Source organism: Cryptomeria japonica, chromosome 11, assembly GCF_030272615.1.
Source record: "Cryptomeria japonica chromosome 11, Sugi_1.0, whole genome shotgun sequence".
In the NCBI taxonomy this organism is placed as follows: domain Eukaryota; kingdom Viridiplantae; phylum Streptophyta; class Pinopsida; order Cupressales; family Cupressaceae; genus Cryptomeria; species Cryptomeria japonica.
The window spans coordinates 139,611,644-139,638,149 of NC_081415.1; positions in this window are offsets into that span (position 1 = coordinate 139,611,644).

The following is a 26,506-nucleotide window of genomic DNA, read 5'->3' on the forward strand; positions in this document are numbered from 1 at the left end:
CCTCACACACCTCTTAATTCTTACTGCAACTAAGTTATCAAAGTTTATGTGGCCTACTGTTTGGTGCCACAACCAGCTTTCATCAACCTAACCTATTATGCATCGGGACTCATAACATTCCTTCAAGTTGTAAACATTGCCATCTGTTCTTTTCCCTCTGCCACAACCTAACCGGTACTATCTTTCTTTATCTGGCAGTCGGTTGAGTCAAAGGTGAATTTATAATGGTTTTCACACATCTGACTCAGACTTAGCATATTGTTCTTTAGGCCTTCCACATAATATACACCATGTGCCTTCAATTTTCTATGAATATTGAGAGTAAGTGTTTCTTTTATTTTGATGGATGAGTTGTCTCCAAATCTTACTGAACCACCATTATAGTCTTCAAGTTTGATAAATTTATTTTTATCACTGGTCATGTGATTGGAGTAGCCACTATCTACAACCCATAGATTTTTCTTTCAGCATGCAAGGTAGTCTACACGATCAGACTCGATTTGGTCTTTTCTTTTTCTTTCTCAACCCATACCGGTTTGGTTTTCTTTTGCATATCAGTTTCTATTTTGTGCTTTGGTTAAACTACCAGTTCTTGGTCAAGATTTGTCTTCCTCTGCTTGATATTTTTATTTTTACAAAACTTTTCTATATGTCTAAAATATTGATGGTTATAACATTTCATATTTTCATTCAAAGATGAGTCTTTAAAATTATTGTAGAGCACTAGTTTATTCTTCCTACATTCAAAACTCCTATGACCATATCCATTACAATGGTAACAAAAAAAATTCATATCCTAGAGTACATTAAATGGATTTTTACTTTCATAACTCATAGAGGGTTTAATAGTTAATCTACAATCAGCTATCCTATGCCCAAAGTTTTTAGACCAGTAATAGTAACCATGAAAGTTAGGAACATACTGGTTAAGTTGTCTTAGTCCTACAAAGGACTGGCTCACTGGCGGTCTTCCCTTCATGTTGTTAACTGAGGTGAATCCTTCATCGTGAACTCTTACATTTCTCCTTGCATCTGCATGTCAGTATATTGAGTGTGGCCCCTGGTTCATTGCTTGTGTATACAGGTATGTGCAACGATTTCCAATAGCATCTGCATATGTCTTTTTAGTGGTATACTTGCCTACAATGAATGTTTTATTTTCTTCACCTTCATTTGAAGAGGTGAAATTTATTTCCTTTTCAAATGTGTCTTTCTTGTTTGAACTTTTACCTTCTTCAAATCCTAAGCCACTGGTACCTTTGGATTTCTTCTCTTTGATCAACATCTTGTCTAAGGGTTCGATGTTGCCTTCATATTTGCTCCTTACTTTTATTTCTTCCTTAGTTTCTTCAAGCTCCTTTCTAAGCTTCACTATTTTTTCTTCCAAATCTTGATGCTCATTTTCCGTCTTTATCAGGTCAGAGGATGTAACTTCACATATCCTCTTAGTTTCTCCCAACTACAATTTCAAGTCAAATATGACTTGATTGAACTCATCTAAGGATTTCTTTAGGAGACCTTTTTCATCTACTGCAGCAAGATTGACCACCTTGAGTTCTCTTCTTGTTTTACTAAATTCATCAAGAGCACTTATAAGCTCACCTTGTAAATCCATTTCAGCCTAAATATCCTCTTCTTCCTCATTTTCAGCAACCGGTTCATCAAGTGCCATAAAGATATTAAATTTTTTGTCATTCTCATGGTCGTCATCTTCTGATGTACTTTCTTCATCAATGGTATCATCTTCAATAGTATATAGGTTGTTCTATTTCCGGTAGCCTGTTCTTGCTTGGCGTTATACATTTCTTTATTTTTCTTTTCTAGTAGATCTGCTAAACCCTCTTGACTCATCTCCACCGATTTCATTATAAGCACATTTTTGTAGCAAAGTGTCCAACTTTATAACAGTTAAAATATTTTAGTGGTAGCTTTCCATTATACTTTTCGGATCCTCTTTTGAGATTTCTGACAAAGTTTGATACCTCTTCATCACAGTCATAGCTAGATCCTTTATGAGCAGCTACTTCTTTTCCCTTCTGGTGGTGTTGAATGATGCCTCTTTCCTTAAGGAAGCATCTCTAGTTGTTCTCATTTCATAGGTTGTTAGTGAGCCAAATAGTTCATCCATTGAAAAGACCTTCACATCCTTGGCTTCTTCTATGGAAGACACCTTAGTATCATACTTAGGTGTAAGGGACCTAAGTATCTTCTTGACAAGGATCTCATCTATAATTTATTACCAAAGCCCTTTGATGGTATTCACAATTTCATCAAATCCGTGAAGGTAGTCTGCAATCTTTTCATCATCCCTCATCCTAATGGATTCCATTTGGCCCCTTAGTGATTGTATCTTAGCCTCTCTAACTTTTACATCTCCTTCAAATAACCTTCGCATTTTATCCCAGGTCTCCTTGGTAGATGCACAGTGCATGACCTTGGAAAACTCATTATCAGATAGCCCGCTTAAGATAGCATGTTTGGCCTTTGGATTGTTCTCATACTCCTTCTTGGCATTGGGATCAATGGGAGGAACACTAGGGACAACATACCCACCCTTGACAGACATCCACACATAAAACCAAGGGAGGAGATATAGGTCTCCATTATTCTGCTCCAAAAGGCATAGTTGGATCCATCAAACATGGGGGATTTTGACGAAGCAGAATTATTTCTTATCATTGTGTTCTAATTGTAGAATCTACCCAAGGTTTATAAATAACCTGGAACCTATACTTTGATTCCAATTGTTGAACACAAATTACCACTGAGAGGTGGGTGAATTAGTGGTTCCTAATCTATTTTACATTCTAAGGAAACTTCAGAATATTGGTTGTTATCTTAAGCACTACACAATCAAACCAGTAAAGAAAATTAGGATACCAAAAGGGACAATCACACAAATGCAACCCACAACACTAGATGTATGAGGAAAACCTAATGTGGGAAAAAAATTTGATGAGAAATGCTACTAGAGACTACTGCTCCAGTCCAGCTCCACACGTGAAACACTAAATTAGAAATTTTAGGGCACCAAACCAAGGAGCACTAACCCCTACTAATTTAGGGAACCAAAACAAGGAGAACCAACCCTTGCACCAAGCTCCAACTTGGTGATGTCAATTGGAAATACAATTTAGATACAATTATGGCCTCTTGTTAAAAATGAGTTCTGCAAATCTGGCTCTAATAAATTATTGTCGGTTAATAGTATTTTCTCCTTTGTTGAATCTCACAATAGTGGTTATGAGATCACTCTCTCTTATTCTTGGCTTTTTCTTCTCTCTCCCTCTCTCTCATAGTCTCACAACTCACTATGTCACACTTGCATATTGCCTTGCTCAACCACACCTCACAGGTTTTCTCAACTATTTGACCTACTGCTATTATATCGATGTTGAATCACTACTGGTTAAACCCTCACTAGTTTGCTTGTTGACTTACTCTACAACTTACTTAGAATAAATTCTAAGTGAGATGATTCTTCTATGCACTCTATATCTCTTCAATATGCTTCTCCTCCTCAAGAATCAAATCTTTTATGTTTCGAGCTCATATATTTATAATTGTGGATTCCCTCCAAGAAGGCATTCAATGACATCGATCAATCATGTATAGAGCTGTGTAATCCGATGTGCGGTTTCTAATTCGGGAGGTCTGCACCATATTTTGATGATTTTCTTTGTCACTCACCATTAATGGATTTTTTGTTCTATTCACCTAACAGGTACGAAGATGAAATCTTCTTGCAGAATCAATGGTGTTTCTTTTCCTACTTGCCTTGCTAGAGCCACAATCTTTTGGCATCCTATGTGACTTGTGGGTTCGGTATTAAAGATGACCTGCTCACATATTGTTGCATTGATGCACACTCCACTGACTTGTGCAATACCTCCATCAACTTGTGTAGTACCTGCACCTGACATCTAGCTATCATGCTTGGGGGCATGTAAATCTATTTGGATTCCTATGTTGATTTGTTATTCTTTGTCGACCAAGGTTGCCTACCGAGGTTGCCTATCGGTTTAGTTCATCTTACCGGTGAGCCTTCAAAGTGATAGAAGACACAATTCATGTGTACAGGTAGCCTTTCTTCTATTTGCTCACTCTCATGTGTGATCCTATCATATGTCTAGCTCTTCTTATATCGGTCACCACTTCTTACTTACCAATGACATTTCCAAACTAGTTGACATCAATGACAACTTAATGTTAATAATACCAACAAAACCATCTAACATGAATATACATATGATCAGTAAAAAAATATCCTAGAAACTCAACTCTAAATCTTATCTCACCGGAATATACATGAGGAAATACCAAACTTTGCACAACTAAACACTGAAAGACCAAACCACAAACCAGATCAAATAATAAGATTAATCAAATTTCTAGATAACTAAAACCAATCAAGAATGATATAAGGATACTATAAATACTCCATTAAAACACCAAAAAACCAATAAACCAATCCAAGCAATCTTTGCAATCATCAAAATACTAAATCATAGGAATATGTTGACATCAATGAGAAAACATATCCTAGCAACAACAATATCCAACAATCTCCCAATAAAAGAATGACATGTTGTGGAACTAAAAATAATTTCTAGATATCTCAAAGGCATAGAAGAGTTTGGTTTGTGCTATCTGAGGAGCTTAGATTTTACCCTCATAGCTTACAAAGATGCATACTAGGCTGAAAGTTTTGATGATGGAAAAAGTGGAGGAACCTTTTTCCTTGGTTGTCGGTTAGTTGCTTGGTCCAGTAAGAAGCAAGACTCTGTGTCCCTATCTACAATAGAAGCATAATACATTGTAGGATCTTCTTATTGCACTCAGATTCTATGAATGAAGAATACTTTCAAGGACATTGGTGTAAAGTTTGATGATGCTATCTCAATCATGTAGGATAACTATCTAAACTCTTCTGAAGTTCACCTTGTTAGGAGCCAAGCATGTTAAATCTTTACCAAATTCATGTTAAGAACCATTCCTATTAAGAATCAACCAGTTAAGGATTGACTACAAATGTCATGTTAGAAGAAATACCCTGTTAGGAGTAACCCTGGTAGAGGAATTGAAAATCCATGCTAATGGATCACCTTGTTAGACGATTTGACAAGTAACCAAGATTGTTAGAGCCTACCTGGTTAGGGGATTTCAATTTTGCTGTAATTATTTGAAAAAAATAGGGGTTTGCTTGATCTATCTGAATAGCACTACACTTGCTTGATTGGATCCTTTTAAGCTCCTATCTACCTTTACTCAAACTACAGACTCATCATCCGGTTCAACAACCACACACTAAACTTATCTCTTCCAACCACTTCAACAAGACAACTTCATCAACTTATAAAAAATCAATTAGGTCGGTTACACAATAAAAGCCTAATTATCTCATAGAGATTACAAACAAGTCAATTCAAGTATGACCAGTGTATTACATAGCAATCTCTACACATTAATCAAGAAAACCTCGACCGCTCCTTGATCATTGCTTCATTGAACTTGGTAACTCATCAACCACTTTGCATTAGATGCAATACACTTTGCTCATTCCCTAGACAAAAATGCGCTAAAACGCATTTTGAACTTATACTCATATAATGACCATATGTGTCACCATTATTACCGCTCATCATCAGATCATAAACCAACATAACCAATTTAACAACCGTAATCAGTTTAGGTTTAACAAAAACAACTGGTAGGGTTTGCTAGTTACATTACATAGATAGGGTTTAACCTTTTATGAATTACCAGTTTAACTCATAAACTTACATACCGGTTTCCAATGTCCTCCACAAATCTCTTCCTATAGGTTACAAGACAATATCAAAAATAACAACAATATCAACAATATCATTACCGGTTAATTGACATCAATCATAACATAACATATCATTAAAGCAATCTTAATGCAAATGCCAACACATATATCTATAAGGTATCACTTTTGAAGAAAAAAAATTCTAGATAATAAGGTCATACTTGAGTATGTACTTACAACAAGGAAAATTGCAAATATATTCACTAAGGCATTGAGTAAAGGGACTTTTAAGTATCTCCAATAGAAGCTAGGGGTATTACCTAGTTCAGGAGCACTTGATGTACATTATGCCTCAATTTCATAAGGTAATTTAGACCATATTTAATATGTTTGAGTCATTCAATAGGTTATTAGGTGATTATGAGTTCATTTTGTTAAAAGTTGTAAAAATCTTGCAAAGTTGTCATATTGCAAAATTGTAAAAGTGCAAGAATGGGAAGTTGAAGAGTGAAGGTTGTTTAGAATTTAATAATTTGGTTGTTAATGGTTGGAATAAGTTTTTAAAGGCATAAAAATTATGGTTCCATCAATGTAAGGTATATTGAATAATTAGGAGGAATTTTGGAGCAATGAAACCGTTAATTGCTCTACTTTTTATGCTTTCCAGATTGTTCCTCTGAATGGTACTTCATTGAATAGACAAATAAAGGATTGAATCCAATTGGAGATGATTATAGGATGAATCTAGTTTCTGTTTCATTTTTTTGAGTAATTTTCATCATGATTTTCAATATATATGATAGTTTTAATGATTGCAACTTCCAAATTTCTAGGTAACAGTCATGTTCCACCAGATACTATGGATTTGTATGGATGTTATATGATTTTAATGTGGTATGGTTGGATATATTATTTTATAAAATTTCCATTACAACCGCTCTCATCTATTTTTGTCATGTTTTGAGTATTTTAGAGGCATTTTATTGAGATAGTGTTTGAAAACCCTTGGTGAATAAGCCTAATGTTGATTAGTAGTCAATTTTAGGCCCTTGTGTTACAAAACAACCTACCCTTATTTTGATATATTTTGTATAAAGCCTAAATGGTATCCAAAAGTGGTCTTGGATCCTTTAGGTTGGGTCTACATAAAAATTTATGCCTAAAAAACTCAAATTTATGTACTAATTAGGCCTAGGATCATAATTACCTATCATTATTTGAGCCCCATGTTGTGAAACAACTCATTCAAATTCTTTTCTATATTTCAGGGAATAAAAAAGGGTATCCAAAAATACTTTCACAATTTTGGAATGAGGCTTTCTATGAAAGCTATTAATCCTTGTCTTATTCAAGAGGGCTACAAGGAAACTTGGTTGCTTGTGAAGGAAGGGTCTTGAGGTGAAAAATGCTAACACTTTGTGTGATCTAATATTCTTTTTTATTTCATTTGAACCTTTGTACTACATTAATAGGTATAAGAGCCCAACAATCTAGGAAAGTGAAGATTTTTTGGAGTTTTGTGTTTGTCTTTTGTAGGTTGAAGAGAGAACTTGGATGCCAAGAGACTAGGTGATGAAAATAGTGGAAACCTAGGTGAGGTGTCACAAAGACAAAGAGAAGAAAGGTGAAAGAGACTTGCTTGAAGATAGATTCATTTATTAAGGAGGTATTTGTAGGTTGATGGTTTGATAGAGAAGAAACAAAATAGGAGACAAGAGGAAAATTAAAGAAAGAAAGAGAAGCAGAAGGAAAAGAAAATGGAAATTGTGCAAGATATTGGAGAATTTAAATAAGCCATGAAAAAAACAAGAAAGGATATGCAAGAAATGGGAAAAATAATGGAATTTGAGATGCAATAGGTGCTCGATAGAGAAAAACAAGATAAAAGTTGGCATTTACAAAAAAAAAAGATGGTGTCATGGCCGATTAAGAAGTTAGTTAAAAGGAGAAGACAAGTGGGGCCAACAAAATAAGACATGATGAAGTCCCTCATTGAAGAACAAAAGCCTAGAAAAGAGGAAGAAGCAGATGGTAAAATGGTAAGTAAACTTATGACTATTATTACAGTAGTTAGAGTTGATCTATTATCATTGCAAGTTAAAATGAATTTGCAAGGACATGTTGATGTGTTAGTAGATGATAGCGCAAGGAAAGGTATGATTTCTCATGTATGGTATTCAGAATGGGAGAACAAAAATTTAAAGGAGATAGAAGACAAGGGTGCAACATATTATGCTTTTTAATTGATCAAATAGATTGGTGAGGTTATGTGGCCTACTTTCAAGCCACAAGTGCTATGTCATATTTTTCACATTGAAATTAACAAGGAAGAGGAAAGGGTTGTTGAAGAGGAGTGAGGTATTGAGGCATATCATGCGATCCATCAAGACAAAAGACATCGACAACAAGGCGCCAAGCCAAAGAGGCCCCAAGTTTGCATGGACAAGATGAAGCTAAAGGTGAAGTTGAAGACTACATTATTCCAAGAAGACCAAGGGAAAAAGATAGAATAGATCAAGCACAATCATTCAAAGATGAATACCTACTACTAACTTGAATTCAAGAGGGCTTTGAATTTCTTTTTGGTCAGGAGTATGGTGTAGGAGAACCTAATAGACTTTATGCCTCCATGAGGCCATTTTATAAATATTTTCTTTACATGGTGTTTGGGTCATGTAATAAGGTCATTTAGACCATATTTAACTTGTTTGAGTTAGTGAATAATTTATTAGGTGATTATGAGTTCATTTCATTAAAAGTTGTAAAAATCTTCCAAAGTTGTCATATTGCAAAATTGTAAAGTGCAAAAAAGGGAAGTTGAATTTTCAAGGTAGTTTAGAAGCTGATTATTTGGTTGTTACTATTTTGAGTAATTTTTTAAAGACATAAAATTCCAAATTCCATTATTGTAAGGCAAATTAACTGATTTGGAGGAAGTTTGAAGTAATGAAACTATTAATTTATGTATTTTTTATGTGTTCCTGATTGATCCTTTGAATGGTATATTATTGAATGGAATAATAAAGGATTGAATATAATTTTATATTATAGTGGGATGAATCTAGTTTCTGGTTCTTTTTGTTTAAGTAATTTTAATTGTGATTTGCAAAAGATATGGCAGTTTAAATGATTGCAACTTCTAGATTTCTCAGTAACAATCATGTTGCGGCTAATAGTATGGATTTGTATTGACGTTATATAATTAAAATGTGGTATAGTTGGATATATTATTGGATACCATTTCCATTGTGACTTGTCTCATTCATTTTTGTTGGGTTTTGAGTATTTTAGAGGCGTTTTACTGAGACAAGGTCTAAAAACCTTGGTGAATAAGCGTAATGCAAATTACCTGTCAATTTTAGGTGCTTGTGTTACACAAAAATGCACCTAGATTTTGATATATGTTGTATAAAGCCATATGAGTATCCAAAATTGGTCTCGTATCCTTTAGGTAGAGTCTACATCAAAATTTATGCCAAAAAAACTCGATTTTGTATACTAATTAGGTTGAGGATCATAATCACCTATGAGTATTTGACCCCCATGTTTTGAAACAACCCATGTCAAATATTTTATATTATTTAGGGAAGAAAAAAGGGTATCAAAGAATGCTTTCACATTTTGGGGATGAGACTTTCTCAAAAGTTTATTAATGACTATCCTATTCAGGAGGGTTACAAGGTAACTAGCTTGCTAATGAAGGAAGAGTCTTGAGGTGAAAAACCCTAACACCTTGTGTGAGCAAATATTATTGTATATGTTATTTGAACTTCTATACTACATCATTACCTCTCACCATTTTGAACTAATGTGCGTTTTTGATGTCCATTGGTCTAATAGGAAGCCTATATTATTTTTTGTTGGACTGATTGATGAATAATGATGAACAGTTAGTACCAAACCAGTACTGAGAGCAGGGGGGGTGAATCAGTATAGACAAAAAAACTTTCCTTGAATCGGTTTGACTGCAGACACTGCACTTAATTGGCAAATAGTAACACCGCTCTAAATCAAAGCACTACCGGTAAAACACAATGAGAATGTGAAAGACATAAACCAGTAACTCTTAGCTCTCCACATAATCTAATAGCTCATTTCCACATCACCCTTAAGCTTTAGCAAGTAATACAACAACAATACTTAAGATCATTGAATCAACTTGTATTACCACTTGACATAAAACCTTAAACCATCACATGAAAAACATCCCACATGACACACTAATTTTTCACGTGGAAACCCAACTAGGAAAATCCATGGTGGGGAGGAATACCCACAAGTTATTCTTTGAACTCTTCTGAAGTTTTCTCTGTTAGGAGCCTAGTCTGGTTAAAGACTTTTACAATAGGTTCTGCTAGGAACTGACCCTACTAGGGATCACCCGGTTAAAGGTTACCTAGCAAGAGGATTTGCAGAACTCATTGAACTGAGTCACCCTGTTAAAGGATTTACACAAAATCCTATCAAAGCTACCCAGTTAAGGGATTTTCTAACTGCTGAAATGGTTAGAAGTCAACAGGTAAAACACTGATCTGATTAACAACACACAATGCCAAGGCAGATCCTCTTTAACTCCTTTTCTTCTGCAATCGCACTCTACAGGTATCAACACAGTTCTTTGGTCTAGCAAGAATCGAGTATCTCTTCACTTGGATACACACATAACATTTTCCAACAACAACAAAATGAAAAACATCATCGACCTTATAAGTTACAAATAGGTTGCTAGCATAAACCCTAAACCCTAAGCATTTAGGTTTAACAATTCAGTCGGTTCAATCCTGACCATTAATCATACTGCATTGAATACAATAGTTTTGAACAGATCTCAAGACATTCTCCAACATTCATTCTTTGTCACTTCAGGAAGCTGATAACCCATCACACGCTCTCCACTGTTTATAGAGACTTCGCACATTCTTGAGGTGGATAGGATCAATCTTCTTCATGCAAGATCTTCAAGGAAATCCTTCACGTGCAAAGGCTAATGTGGCAACATGATCTGATCTTCATTACAATGCTAACTCATCACAAGATGTCATCGATTGAAGCACACAAGCAATGCATCAACCGGAAACCCTAAAGCTAAGACTACCAACTGGTCGTCATGCCAAATGAGACCCCGATATAAAAATTTCCATATACCGGTTCTCATTCCAACATACCACTTCACTTTTTCACATATATCAGTTCACAATGTTATACTGGTTCTCACATATACCGGTTCACAGTATCATACTGGTTCTCTTGCCAGTTTGCTAACTTTAATATGCCGGTTCATACTTTAGCATATTGACATCAATGACAACATACAATATCATCATATCATCAAAATCTGCACATATGCCAACAATGCTTATGTGCTTCCTCTCAGGGCAAGCAAGAGTAAGTTTTTTAGGGGGAGTTTCATCCACCTTTGTCATTTCTATCAAAGAGGGAGAGAGATTTAATCTTGGATAATGATGATTTGTGGTTGTTGTTGATGGATGTTGCCATCAATTACTAAGGGAGATATCATTAGCATTATATTGTGTGTTGTCATTGATGTCAAATCTTGTGGTCCAGATGTGGTATATTGAGAAAAAGTGTTTTATTAAGGTATGTCATATATTTGGAGATTTCTTGGTTTTACTAGATGACTTTGGTGTTTCGAGATATGTTACTTAGTACTATCTTTGTGTCTAGATTGGTCTAGAGCTTCAGGTTTTGGACCAGATATTAAAGTTATGTAATATAGCGTGAGGATGTGTGATGGGTGTTGCATTGGTAATGTATGTAACGTGTTGACATTTTCAATGAGGAAAGGTGTAATATAGTCTACTTATCATTCCTTCCAAACACGAGAATGTTTGGTGGAGACATATTTTAGATCTCTATCTTAGCCAATATTGAACATTATATGTTTTCTTGAGACAATATATGTAGGAGAAGTGTTTGATGAGATAACAAATTTTTGTGTTGTAGACATGGGAAATTGAAATAATGTAGTAGTTTTATGAGTTAAGTGTTGCAGATTATTACCAAAAGAAGTTATGGAAGTATAGAATATGTTTTTGTGGTGGATTCTCTTAATCTTTCTTTCTTCTTTAGCAGTGAGCCTTCCAGGGCAGTGAACATTTTAGTGCATTGAGCCCACCTATAGTGAGTACCTTGGTAGTAAGCCATCCTTGGAGGTTTATCATTCATTCTTGTATGACCTCATTGTGAATACATAGTTCCCCTAATATGTTTTTCTGATGATATTAATGGATTGTTTATCAAGGTGTACTTGCCACAAACATATCATTGTATGGGTCTTCATATTGCACTACAAAGGTGTCTTGGTACTGACTTTCTGGCAGCTCTTGATATTGCATTTTGGACTGAACTTGGGGTTGATATTAAACATTAGATTATGTTTGGGGAACTTGTGTTACTTTTTGACTTAGCTATTGGACTTCTATTGGAAAAGGATGATGTTGTTGTCACCCATATCGTTGTAACTGTGCTATCGATATTTTTTGTTGTGCCCTTCATTGAGTGATTTGTTGTTGGAATCAACAAACTTGTGAAGTTTGTTCTAAGTGATACTGTGGCACATATTTTTGTAGGTACTACAATGTGTATTGTTCCTAGTACTATAATGTGTATTATTGTCATGCTTGTTGAAATTATGGGTTTGGGTGATGTTGTTCGACTATGGGTTATTATTGTGTTATTTTATGTGTTGATCCAAAATATTGATAAACTTGACATTGTTGAGGTTGATATTGGATGCCTTCTTGCATCGTTTGATGTGTTTTATGTTGATGTTGCATAACAATTTGTTGCTCTTGAATAGTTGGTTGTGCATAACCTAATCTTCCAAGTGGGTTATGAAGGACTTGAGTTGTACATTTGCGATGTTTAGAGGGCTTCGATTTTGATATCATGTTTACACATTCCTATGGTAAGATGTTTCTCTATTATCCTTAATGAGTGTTGGTATTAATACAAAATGTAAAAGTGGGTATGTGAACTTTTGTTGTCAAAATTGCTTGTTTTGATTTGTGGAATTGTGTTTGCATTTGGTGTGATTGGACACTCGTTGTTGACTTTGAAGAGGTCCCTCTTAAAAGGGAAACACTCTGTTGCATTTGTATGTTTTCATCTAGGGGTGGTATATATGCCATTCCCATTGTATATGTAAAGACATCTGGGACCATTTGTGTTTGTTGACCTACTTGAGGAACATTTGACTTCTTAGGTTGAATTGTGCTAGCTAAATTTCTTATTGTCACTCGGAAAACTAGTACCATATACAAGTTAAGGTGGGGTATTAATGATGCAGTAATAAATAATGGGTTGTCAAATTTTTTGAATGAAGAGTTTGAGGGAATTTGTAAGGTTAATTTCTTGTGAGGTATTTTCCTTGAAGTTACCTTTGTATTTTTCTATGTCATCATAGGTCCTAGGATTTGACTGGTTTGTTCCAGTTGTGAGATAGAGTTGGTTTGAATGGTCCACTAGATTTGGTGTAGTTGTTCATGCATACTGAGTTGAAACTTAGGTTCACCTAGTAAGGCTCAATATTCAGGAGCCAAAGACAATTTCTCTTTAAGACAATTGAAGTATCACATGGGATATTTGAATATTAATTGGTCCAAAGTTTCAATCATTCTAGGATTATTTATAACTTTTTCAATTTGTTTATTAGACATATTGGTTTAGGATAAATGAATTTCCTGTGAAGAATCTAAATTATATTATGTGTTTGATTGTATATTTACGTTCACAAGTGACTCAAGTTGAACATAATGAAAGTCATGTTGTGGTTCTATTTTGGATGATGATCCTTGTTGGACATATCCCAAAGCTAATGGACCTAAGTCAAGACTTGCTGGAAAAAGTTTCAATGATGTCAATACGATATTGATCTCTTTTAATTTTACTGATTGAGAATTTGGTTCTAACCTTGATTGGGTCATATCATGTTGTGGTTGTGTGGTTGTAACTAGACCCATGTCTAAATTAAAACTTGGTTGCATGGTAAGACCTGGTTATTTCAGATTAGATTAGGGTCATCTCAATGGTGTCTCTTCCATTAATTTTTGTTGCTCCCTAGAAAAATGAGACCGTGTTCCAACCAGATGCACTTTGGATTATATGAATGTTTTTGTTTGTTTTCTGAATTTTTGAAAATGTAAAATGAAATGCAGCTAAAAGATGTGTCCTATGTTTTTTTATTTTTTTGAGATTTTGAGAGATATATGGATAAATGCAATTTAATTTTTTTTTATAATACATCTAAGTTTTCAGATTTTTAGAGACTTTGGAAAATGGACAAATGAAAGATAAGCCTAAATTTTTTGGACTTTTTGAAGACTTTGAAAAATGGATAAATGACAAATGCACCTAATATTTTTTGGACTTTTGGAGACTTCGGAAAACATTTTAAGATCGCAACTCAAAGGGTGTAATCCTAATATATTGGTATGAAATAAAGACCATTGAATGACAAAAGGACAAACTGATGATTACGGTTAAAGTGTCACCTATTGCTAGACTAATGAGCTAGGGTTTTGACTTGATAGTGATTAATAGTAGACACATTTCTTGATAAGGTGTAGAATTCCTATCAATGGCGTAGGATTTGATCTATGACATGATCGTTTTAGGATTTTTAAAGACTTGATTTATGCTCTAAATGTGATATGAGGATGACCTAAAATGCAAATTTGATTTAAATAGATATGCGTTAGAGGAAATGCCAATGGACTAACGTGAATTGTTTTGGAATGAAAGTAAGATATTTTCTAATTGTAAGATAATGTATGCATAATGATCTTATGACTTATCAGAATGGGATATTATGCAAAAATTACTCTAAAATGATTTTTGGATAATGCTAAAGATGAATCTAAAATACAAGAGGGGTTATGATTGTTCTTTTCCTAAGATGACTTAAGATATGATATGAACTTATGACTTCGGAGAATGGAAAATCATTCCATTGCTAATATAAGATTTTTAATATTATGCAGAAATGTACCTAGAACTTGGGATAGGGACTATTTTGCAAATCTATTGTAAGATCAAATCTAGGTTGAGAAAGGCTTCCCGTGTTTTGAAGTTGTGAGATTACCATGTTTGACACTACTTTGGATTTAGAAATGAGGCTTTTGTTGTTTGGAATGTCTTACTTTTTGGAAAAGATTTTGATTTTGAAACGTCTGAAGTTTTGGTTGAGGTTTTGATTTTGATTTTGATTTACAAAATGTTTCTCACAAACACTCCTAAAATATAGCAGATAAAAATTTGATTTTTCTTGATTCTAAAATAAAATTAGAGTTATGACTAAAAACGGCCTAAATGAGTCTAGATTTAATATCAGTAGTTTCAATTATTGAAAGCACTTGGAAGCATGTACAAATTAAGTTGGAACAAGGATACTACTCACTAAGGCCCTTTGCTATAAATAGAAATAGCGCAGATAAATTGGATATGCAAAGATTTAATGACATTCGCTCCCTCACCATGGCATAGGCACACCAGATCTCATTCCTTGGAGGTTCATAAACCTTTTGAATTGAGAAATTTCATACATCATAATGAAGGGTACAAGAAAGGTCAACTTTGGGATATGATCCACATTGCCTTAATTACTGAGTATGGGTTTTGGGTTTTCTACAACAATGGTTCATAGTTATTCTTTGTGGAACAAATTTGACAAGTGGATTCATGAAGCGAGCTACTTAAAGCTCTAACAACCCTTATCGAAAGACCCGAATTCAAATTGCACCTCAGCCACAAGAAACCTTTTGGAAAATCTTTCTATATAACAACCCAAAGAGAAATAACACACAGAAATCACTATGGGGTTATGAAATGAATATTTTTTCAAAATTAAATAATATTTCACAATTAATGTGAATACATACAAAAAATAAAGTGAATATTTTTAAAGATAAAAATAATTTTCCAATATGTATAAAAAAAAGAGGTTTTAAAAATAGAGTGAATGAATTCTAACATAAGATCATCATAAGTTTACTTAAGAAAGCTCGAAGTTTACAAAATTATGTCATTTGATTTTAAATTTAATAATGAAGAAAATTTGAAAAATTTGAATATCTAAAGTTCAATAATTGATGACATATAAATGATTATTTTGAAAAATAACAATACAAATATGAATATTAAATATTCAAAGAGAACCATATGACAAGTATTTGAATGAAATTTCGTATGATGTTTTAATAATTGAAAACAAAGAAGAACATGACAATTTCTTCTCCTATCACTATTATTGCGTAATTTTCTGTTTGAACAAATACTAGTCAATGTTGTGGATGTTATGAATATATTGGCTCTAAGAAAAAGAATTCAAAGAAATATAATATTAAAAGAATGCTCAAGGAAATAATGGCCATTGATTGTGATAATTGAAATAATGTGGAAGTTATGAATATATTAGCTCAACACAAAGAATTAGCCACAGAAGAGAAAACAAGAAAATAATATTAAAAGTGAACGTGAAAGTCAGCTCATGAAGTGGCATATTTATATGTTAAGTCCACAGAATACAATTTAATCTAAGTTTCTTTAACCCCTAAGATGAACCCTTTATATCCTCACAATAGCCAACAAAGATGAACCACTAACTATTATTCACTACCTAATATTCTAAATTAGGAAACTTTGGATTTGAATGGTAAAAGTACAAAAGTGTGTCATGTTTCACGTCAACTTATCAACACAAGTGAATTTAGTCAAACATGTGGTCTATAAAGATTCATTGTAGTTATTTTATATATGGGACACAAATTTTTCAATTGGACCCTTTTATAACTATAAATAATTTAAAAAATATATATATCTTTTAATATTTTAATTAGTTTTTATACTATATATTTTAGTTTTATTGAAAGTAGTCATGAGCACTAAAATATAAGTTTATTTAAGAAAATCTAAATTTAAAAACTTATGCCCAAAGCAGGGGCATTTGCTTGGCTGGCTGTTCAGGATAGAATTCTTACTGGCATGAGGCTAGATAGGTTGGGTATTACTGTGGTTTTTCCTTGGGTCATGTGTGGTGGGTCCCTTGAGTCAGTGGATCATCTCTTCCTACATTGTCCCTTTGCTCATCATTGCTGGAATTGGCTTTTTAATAAGTTAAATTGGAGGTATGCTCTTAGTAAGGACCTTAGATCTCATTTTATGAGCTGGCCCCTATTATATCCATCCTCATTTTATGCTTGTCTTTGGATAATTTCTCCTTCTGTTCTAATTTGGAAAATTTGGCTTGAGAGGAATAATAGGATTTTTAAGAAACACCCTTCCTCTTTGCAAGATGTGCTCTTTTGCATAGAGAGGTCAATTTCTGAAGCTGTCCTGGCATTCATCTACAAAGGTTGTAGTCTTCTTAATACTTTCACACCATGGGATAATTGGGTGACCAAACATTGGGCAGCTTTACAATCACTCCCTTTGAGTGGAGCAATTTCTCAACTGCACCCTTTAATAAATAGAGCGGAAGTGGTCTGGTTGCCTCCTTTGACTTCCAAGGTTAAATTAAACTTTGATGGAGCATCTCGTGGTAATCCTAGCAAATCGGCCATTGGTATTGTGGTCTCTGATGAAAAGGCTGGTATCATTAAAACTCATTGTCAATGTATTGCCTATGGGACTAACAATGTGGCTGAACTTCATGCTCTTTCCACAGGTCTTGATTTGCTTCTTTCGTTACATTTGTTGGATGTTGTTATTGAAGGTGATTCTCAGGTAGTTTTTTACATGATCACTAATCATTCATCCCATTCCTTGCATCTAAAGTATTGGTTGGACAGGATCCTTGCTCAGCTCGAATTGTTTAATTCATTCGCTATGATTCATTGTTTTAGGCAAGCTAATAAGGTGGCAGACTTCCTGGCTAATAAAGCATTAGATGAAGATATCCAAAACTTGGTTGAGGTGGCCTCTAGTTCTTTACCTCCTCATCTGATTTAAATACATTTCTAGGCCATTTATAGAAGCACAGCCTTGTGCCTAGCCTGGTGATTATATTTAGGCATGCAACTTAATGTGGTGTGTTGCCTCATTACTTTGTTGTGTCTGCATTACTATGTATAATCTCAGGTTGGGTTTGGGTTTTTGCTTTCTTCGCATTTGGTTGGAACTTGTGGTGTGTGGGAGTACCTTATTATTATGTTATACTTTTTGTTTTTACTCTATTTTTGTTTGCTTGTAACTCTTTGTGGCAGATTGACCTGTACCTCGCATGATGATTACATTTAGGCATGCGGCAATATTATGTTTCATTATGACTACATTACTGTGTAATCTCAGTTTTTGGTACATGTTTGCCTCCATTGCAAATTAGCTGGGATTTGTGGTGTGTGGGGGCAATTATGTTTTGTACGATTCAAAGTTGCCCTGTGATTATCATTGTTGTCATATGGCATTTGCTTATTTTAATGACTGCATAGATTTCATGTGTTCATCTCATGCTGACTGTATTCTATCAATATGGTTGGCTTTTAGTTTTATTGCATCATTTACCTTCTTCCCAAGTGGTGGCCATTTTTTTATTATCTCATTTAATATTGGAAATTTTGCTCATGTGGATATCATGGTTTATTGCTTGGCATGTTTTTTGATTTATGGCTTTCAAGTTCATGTGGATATTATCATCATTACTTATAAAGATGGTGGCTTGTTGTTGCATTTTTTGCATGTATCTTTTTGGGCTTGCTTGAGGAAATATTTATTGCAGTGTCCTTTGGTGATAATGTTGCTCTCTTATCATGACATTTGAGCTCTTTATAATTTGTGCTTTCTCTTGGCTTTACATTATCTGTTTTGATGGAATCAGTGGGCTACCATATTTTGATGCCTTGCAAACATTATGACGTCCTAGATTCTTATGCTTTGGATAATGAAAAGATTAGCATTTGTTTCAAGTTTATTTGATGGATTTTTCTATGGTTTTTGCAAGGTTTTGGGAAAGCGATGGCTGGCGGAAAGCTCAGGTTGTTCTCTTGTTGATATTGCATCTCATTTTCTCACTATCTGTATGGATGTGCTACTGGATTCTGCAATGGTCAGGGCAATTTTTGATGCATATATCAACTCCAATTTTTACACTACTGGTGATTTGGATAGTGCATTATCTAATTACAATTTTGAATTTGGTAATTTTGAGTATGGTGGTTTTATTTCTTGTTCTTAGTTATTATCTTTCAGCTACCATGAGGAACTTCTTTCAATTTTAAGGAATGGTTTGATATCTAACTCATATGATGATACATTGTTTGCTATGGTAGCTCTTTTAGATCATGTATCACCAGATTGTTTGGCTGCAGTTGTTAATATATTTGCAAGAATTTACTTTCTCTTAGAATCTATGCATGTTGTTCAGTCTTCGCCAGTGTCTATTTTGCCTATCCAGATGGTACCTCCTTCTTCTCCTCCATTTGAGGGTTTTAGCACATGGTATTTGAATTCTTTGTCATAAAGACACTTGACTTGTAGTGTAGTAAAGGAATTTCAGAACAAAAGATAAAAGAAGGATTTTGATTCACAAGTTTAGAATAGGGCTTGGAAAACATCTGTCTTCTCCATTATTATCAGTAGAGGAGCTTACTTTTTGAGTATTATCTGATGGGTCTGCTATGTTCCATATGGCCTCTATGTAATGTGGAGCTTATAGGTGACTGCATTTTGAATGCGACAGATTGTATAAACTGTTATGATAGTTTTATGGGTTTATTTTATGAGCTGTGATTGGAGGTTTTCTTTCTAGGGTTCTTTCCTCCGGTATGCTCTTTGAATCCTGTGTAAAAAATAATAAAAAATTAATAAAAATTTAGTGGACTTTTCCACTTTTATCTAAAAAATTAAAAAAAATAATGTTTATTATTTAGTTAAATCAGTGTCTACTATTCTCTCATAATTAAATAATTATGCCAAATTATTTAATTAGCTGAGAATTTCCTTTCAATTAAATAAATTTCATAATTTATTTAATTTCATTCTCTCACGTTTCAATTTAATTTCACTTCTCCCTTAATTAAAATTAATTTCATTTCTCTCGCATTTCAATTTAATTTTCTATTTTCCATAATCAAATTCCTTCCAAATTAACCAAAATGCTAATTTAATTCAATTTCCTACATCACATGTTGAAAAAGCTTAATTACCACTAACTCTCAGCTCCCACTAGTGAGACACCAATAACTATCAGTATTTTTTATGAATTTAATACAATACATATACTATAAAAGACAAGTGATACAAAATCACATCTCTAAATATTAATATGAAGCAAAGTTGATTACCCTCTCAATCAGACCATATTTATTATTTTTAAGAATATTTGAGAGAAATTAAACTTTTTATAAACTAATTGACAATGAAGATCACACACATTTCTTAAAATTAATTGCCTAAACTTGTAAACTCAAATTCCATGAATTATAATGTATTTTGTAGATGCAGGAATAACCCTCTTTTATCCAAGAAAAAATAATTTAAAATAAATAAATTATTAATTTAACAACACATAGAATTCTCGCAACACAATTATTTTGGCAGCATTCACTCATATTGAAGCTGGGAATAAGGAGTCATCATTCGAATAAAATATGTTGTTGGTATTAGAGACCTCTAACACATCACAAGACTATTTGATTTAGATAAATTATAACTTAATTATCTTTGCAAGATTAACCTAGTGAATATTACTTTCTATATTTTCCCATGCAAGGTGATCCATGGAGGATTTAAAATGTAACTTATAAACACACTATTTGATTTATACCGGTTCTTATTAATCTCCAATAACTATTTGAATCACACTAATAAAATGATATTTTATTTTTGTATGATGAAAGTGATATGCTAAATCAGATTTTAATTATTTAGAATATCACAATATGAATGTGTGTTTCAAAATATTAATTTCTCAAAATTGGAAAGTATAAATTCTATTGTGAAACATGCAAGAATTGCACATGTGACTCTTAAAACTAGTTTTAAAAATTTGTAATATAGAATGGAACATATCAAAGGTATTTCAAATTAATCATTCCCTACCAAATAGGATACCAAATTTTTAGAATCTTCACTTTTCAAATAAGTTTTAAAAAATGTAACCATAATTCACTGTTGATAAGATATGTAGCCCTAGTTTGTAGCACAATTAGATATTGTGAACCATAAAAAATATTAATTTCTTTTTTCATTTTCATATTTATCTATAACATTCATATATATATATATATATATATATATATATATATATATATATATATATATATATATATATATATAACAATGGTTAGAAATATATTGTTCATTTTTGTGTCTTCTAATATAACAAAAGAAAAAAAAAATACATACTTTCATTTGCAACATTCATTATATTAATTCTTTTGCAAACTCTCACCTTTAACTCTTAATAAATCTGATAGTGTGCTATAAATATAATATTGACATCCCATTAAATTTGTCCAAATATAAAAATAAATAATTAATTTATTAAAATTCAACTTAAAACATAAAATTGTAATGTGTATAGATTCATCAAATTAGAAAGTAACTAATCAATATTGGAATAGGCTGTCCTAATTTAACATAGTCATTCATTTTTTTACCTATGCTTTTGAATAGTTGAAAGGCGATCTGTTCTCCATTTCATAGCCAACGGGCTACAATTAATGGAAAGAATTTCTTGTGTCATAGATTTTGAAGTTCTCCAAATATTTAGTGAATAAGTATTAGCATTATGATAAATTTAATAATAATAAATATATTAAAAAATATATGGACATGAAATTACATCTCTAAATAAGGATATTAAAATATCCTCAACCAAAAAGAATTACGAACTCAAAAAATGATAACAGGAGGAGGAGGTGGCTAGTCCCCTTCATCAAATTTATCCCATCACAATTTCAAGTATGTTTACATCCCTCATGATCTTTGTCTTTATTTTTTATCTTCTTCTCTATATCATAGTTACTTTTTTTAACAACTTTTATGAACAATTAAACTGTTTACAAAGAAGTTGTCAATGAAGATCGCATACGTGAGTGTTGAAAAACTAGTTGAGCAAAATTCGAAACTCAAATTCCATTTTAACTTGTTTGACTGATAAACCTTATATCTGATAATCATTGTTGCAAACTTCACATCTATAACTCTAACATCATCTACCCTTATAAATAATCCATCAAAATTTGTGCCAGTAAGTTTATTGAGATCAGTGTTAGATAACTTACACCTTATGTTGGAAACACCTCCGATTTTGTACAAACATATAACATTATTGATCAATTCCTCTGTAATCTTGTATGGTCGGTCCAACCAGATGAATTATCCATGAATGTGGCTCAAACCATAATGTACACATTCAGCCCCATCGATAGTTAGAAAATCCATGAACCATGTAAAACCCTTTCTCTACAGCTGTGCAAATTCTGGTTTGAGCGGGTTATCAGAAATTAGGTTTTGGGTGAAGATGCAAGACAACTCATAACCTCCAAGTTATTTGATGTCACAGTGGATATAAGCCCTAATATCCACAGTATGAAGAAATCTGTGGTAAACTTTCGAGAATGCACCCAGTGGCTCGTCCAAAAGAGATTTATATGGATGATTTTTGAAAACAGCACGAGGGTGGTTCTTAATCTCTACCACCAAAGGAGTATCAATGTTGGATGAAGATGAAGCCATTATGACCAAACACAGAAAATACTTTGAAACACTATTGGGAGATCAAATTGCCTTGAAAGAAAGCACTTGCACAAATATCCTATAAACTGTGAAGTGCTCTAGAAATTCTCTCATCTGAATGCTTGATCGTTGTGTGAAAAAAAAAATTAACCTTTCCTTTTTATCGCCGTTAACCCTGATTTTTAATTTTCATAAATGTTGTCGGTTAGGCTTGACCAGTTCACATAGCTTGCAAGTAGGTTCTGGTAAACATTTGAAATCTCCAGAGTATCCATCCACAATCAAAATTTTCTAACTACAGACCCAATCCGGTGTATTTGCATGATCTTCAATGATTTACTACCCCTTGAGATGAGTGCCTTAGTTACTGGTTATATCTGCTACTGGTCTAGGACCTGATGACTCTACTAGTTGTTTTGCCTTTAGTATATTAGATCTTCCTACCCATCTCATCTCATGTTTCTTCTTGATGTCTTCCACTTTTGTTTTTCCTTTCTCATCTGCATTTTCATTAATTACTGGTGGGTTCTTACTTTTGCAATATTTAGCCATATGCCCAATCTTGTTGCATTCATAACAAAAAATATTGTTTTTCTATATTGCCTTGTTAACTCCTTGATTTCCTTGATTTCCTTTTGATCTGCATTGGTTATCTGTATGTCCAAATCTACTACATGTATGGCATCTTACATTTCTATGACCAGTGAATGATACATCATTCTAATTATTCCTATTTCTACACTAACTAGCCATATGACCATATTTATTACAAATAAAGCATGTACCATTGAATTTATGAGCATTAGGTTATCTGACCAGTGATCTCTAGTTCTAGTTGTCATGTTTTTACTTCTTTCTAGATGATTGATCTTGTTGTGCAGTACCAGAGCTTTCTCCTTCTTCATAACAAGGACCTCTTTTATCATTAGCATCTCTCTGATTTTTCAACATTTCATCACATTTAGCTAAACTATAGTTGAACTTGTCCTTGTACTCATTTGAAATAACCAAATCATCCCTCATGATTATAATCTATTTTCCAAGTTCCTGTTCATTGCTTCGGGACTAGCTCAACTCAAGTTTCAGCATATCATTCTCATGAGTCAATATGTTGCATTCCTCAGATCTATCTTTCAATGCTTGAGCTAGTTTTTCTTCATTTTTCTTTACATCCTCAATTTCCTTGCACATCCTCATAGTTAGGGCTTGTATCTCATTCTTCAAGATGTTAATTACAGATGCCAATAGTAAAGCTCTAAGTCAATAGATAGTAAGATGAGAGGGGGGGGGTGAATCATACAAACTTAATTTTCAATATACTCAACAGATTCAACCTCGGTAGCATATATACTTCAGGTATATATCAAAACTGTGAAACATACTAACTTATCAACACATAATCATCACAACACATATAACACCAGATTTAACGTGGAAACCCAAATAGGGAAAAACCACTATGGGATTTTGGACCCACTAAGAAATATACTCTTCTAGAGTATGCTCGGTTAAAAGAAAATCTTGTTAAAGATTACAAACACATTGCTAGAAGTGACCCGGTTAAGGGATTTCTCTCAAATCTGTTAGGATCTTCATCTTGTTAGAAGTGACCTTGTCAAAGGATTTCAAACACTCAATCAAAATTTCACCTTGCTAGAGGTTTTACAAATAAGACTATTAAGTCCACTCTGTTAAGAGATTTTCTGTTACTTCACAAAATAACAACAATAAAAATATATCTGCAACTTCACATCTAAAAATGCTAAAGTAGAATCTTATTTGCTCAAAACAATCTTGTCATAAGACTTATCTTGTCCCTTGTAGGGCTTGTTGGGCTTCCTACTCTGTTATTCAAAATAGATCTTCAAGCTTCTATGCTTGGTAATCACTATTTAGCATCCCTGTGCTTACACTTGCCCGCATACATTGTTTATCAACAATTCCTTATTTATAAACAATTCTAACCGCTTCATCTTCTTGATCACATTTCCCATGATCAATCTTAGTCATCAAATTTTTGATCTCGACTAGATTCAATTTATCCTTTGATCTGAAAACATTTTACCTTACCTAGGGACTTGAATTCCTTTCTTGGAACTTGCACAAGGTTATTGTAGCTCAATCTAAGTTGTAGATCTTCCTGCCAATTTTCCATTGCCATAGATCTTTAACAAACTTCATGTGTGGCGTATCAATCATTTAATCAACTCTAGCTCATCAGCTTCCTTCATTAAATAATGCTTTCATTCATTTAATGTTGTCTGTTATAACTCGGTTGTAACCTGGTTAACACTAAACTTCACTCGGTAGACATTTTGTCTTCATTAACTGATATCGATAACCTTAGGGTTTACCGACTGGGTTCCTTAGGGTTTACCCACTATGTTCCATTGCTCAGTTACATAGTACAATATTAAACATCATATTTAGAATATCAAAACAATCAAAACAACATGATTTTATCATTGTCTAACTCGGTAATAGTTGCCCATTGAATGACTCATTTCTCCCCTTTTATCATCATATCCTTTCGGTGTCACTTACTGACTTCTTAACTTTCATAAAAACATACTTCTCAAGATATGGCAACATCATACTGAGTCAGAAAATCAATTTCTTGACATCAATGACAAAATAATATTATTAAGACAGTTATCATCCTTCTTCAGTTATATCAACAACCTTCTCAATATCCCTATTGAAATACCAACAATCTTTCATTGTAATTGGAATGCCAACAATCTCTTGTTCTACTATAATGCCAACACAAGATAGTGTTCTCTTGAGTAATTTTCTAAAACTGATCTTTCATAGCATCTTCCTCATCACTATTCTGATTTTACAATTGATCAAAAAGTTCCTTTCTCTTAGCCTTGACAACTGAAATATTTCCTTGTAATGGCATGATGTGTTCTCTGACTTACTTCAATTCATTTTTTAGTTTATTGTTCTCCATCTGGTCATTATCAAGGCCCTCAAGAGAAAATCTAAGTTGTTTTTGTAGACCAGTTTCCATTTATTCTACTTTTTGGATCTTCCTCAAATGGTTAAACTTCTTCCAGGGAACCAAGCTCTAATACCAATTCTTGGAATCGAATAACACTAAGAGGGGGGGTGAATCAATGTTCTATCAATAATGTTAGTTTTGAACTTATTACTTATTAACTAATTAACAACAAATTAAATTAAAGTGCATATACCAAATAACACATAGAAAGGGAACACCATAACAACAAGATGTATACATGGAAAACCCTGCAAAGTGAAAAGCCATGGTGGGGTTGATACCCACAATATCTATATACTTGATCAAGATATACAAATATTACATGAGAGGGTCTGCACATGCAGAAAGGGCAACTTCCTAGAGCTTGTTGCTCAATCACAAAATAGGAAGTCACACACTGACTTACAAAATATTACAAAGTGTTTACAACTGAAAAAGAACTTATAAATTGCATCTGACCAAGTTGGATAAGTTCTGGTGAATGCTCTGATATATCTCTCTGTATACCAATTTACTGTTACTCTATTCTACTACTAATTATGTTGTGCACGTGAAACTACACACAATCACTTCTAATTGTTGACCAAAATACATATAATTATTCGGAACAAAAAATTTGCATTCCATCGCACATCGGATCTATCACTCAAATGATCTTCTTAAATACCCTTCTAACTTTTCCATGTCGGCTTCAATGATAAATGTAAACATGTCATTTGTCGGAATATAATGAGTTTCAAGCATAATCCCAATGACCATGTTGGCCATCACACGTTACCACAAAATCCATGAAAGAAATAATCGGGACCAAAAGATTTCCTTAGCTAGATCAGATCCATTATCGGGTTCCATATACATGTTACCGGATCAGGACATGTTATCAGGATCAGGACTTACCTGGGTATGAAGTGAATGTTAGTGTGAAGCAATGTGAATACTAATACCAATTAAGTGCAATGAATGTCAGTTATCCAAACAATGAAACCATTTACCCTGAGATGGTGAGTTGCCATCAGTGACAACCCAAAATG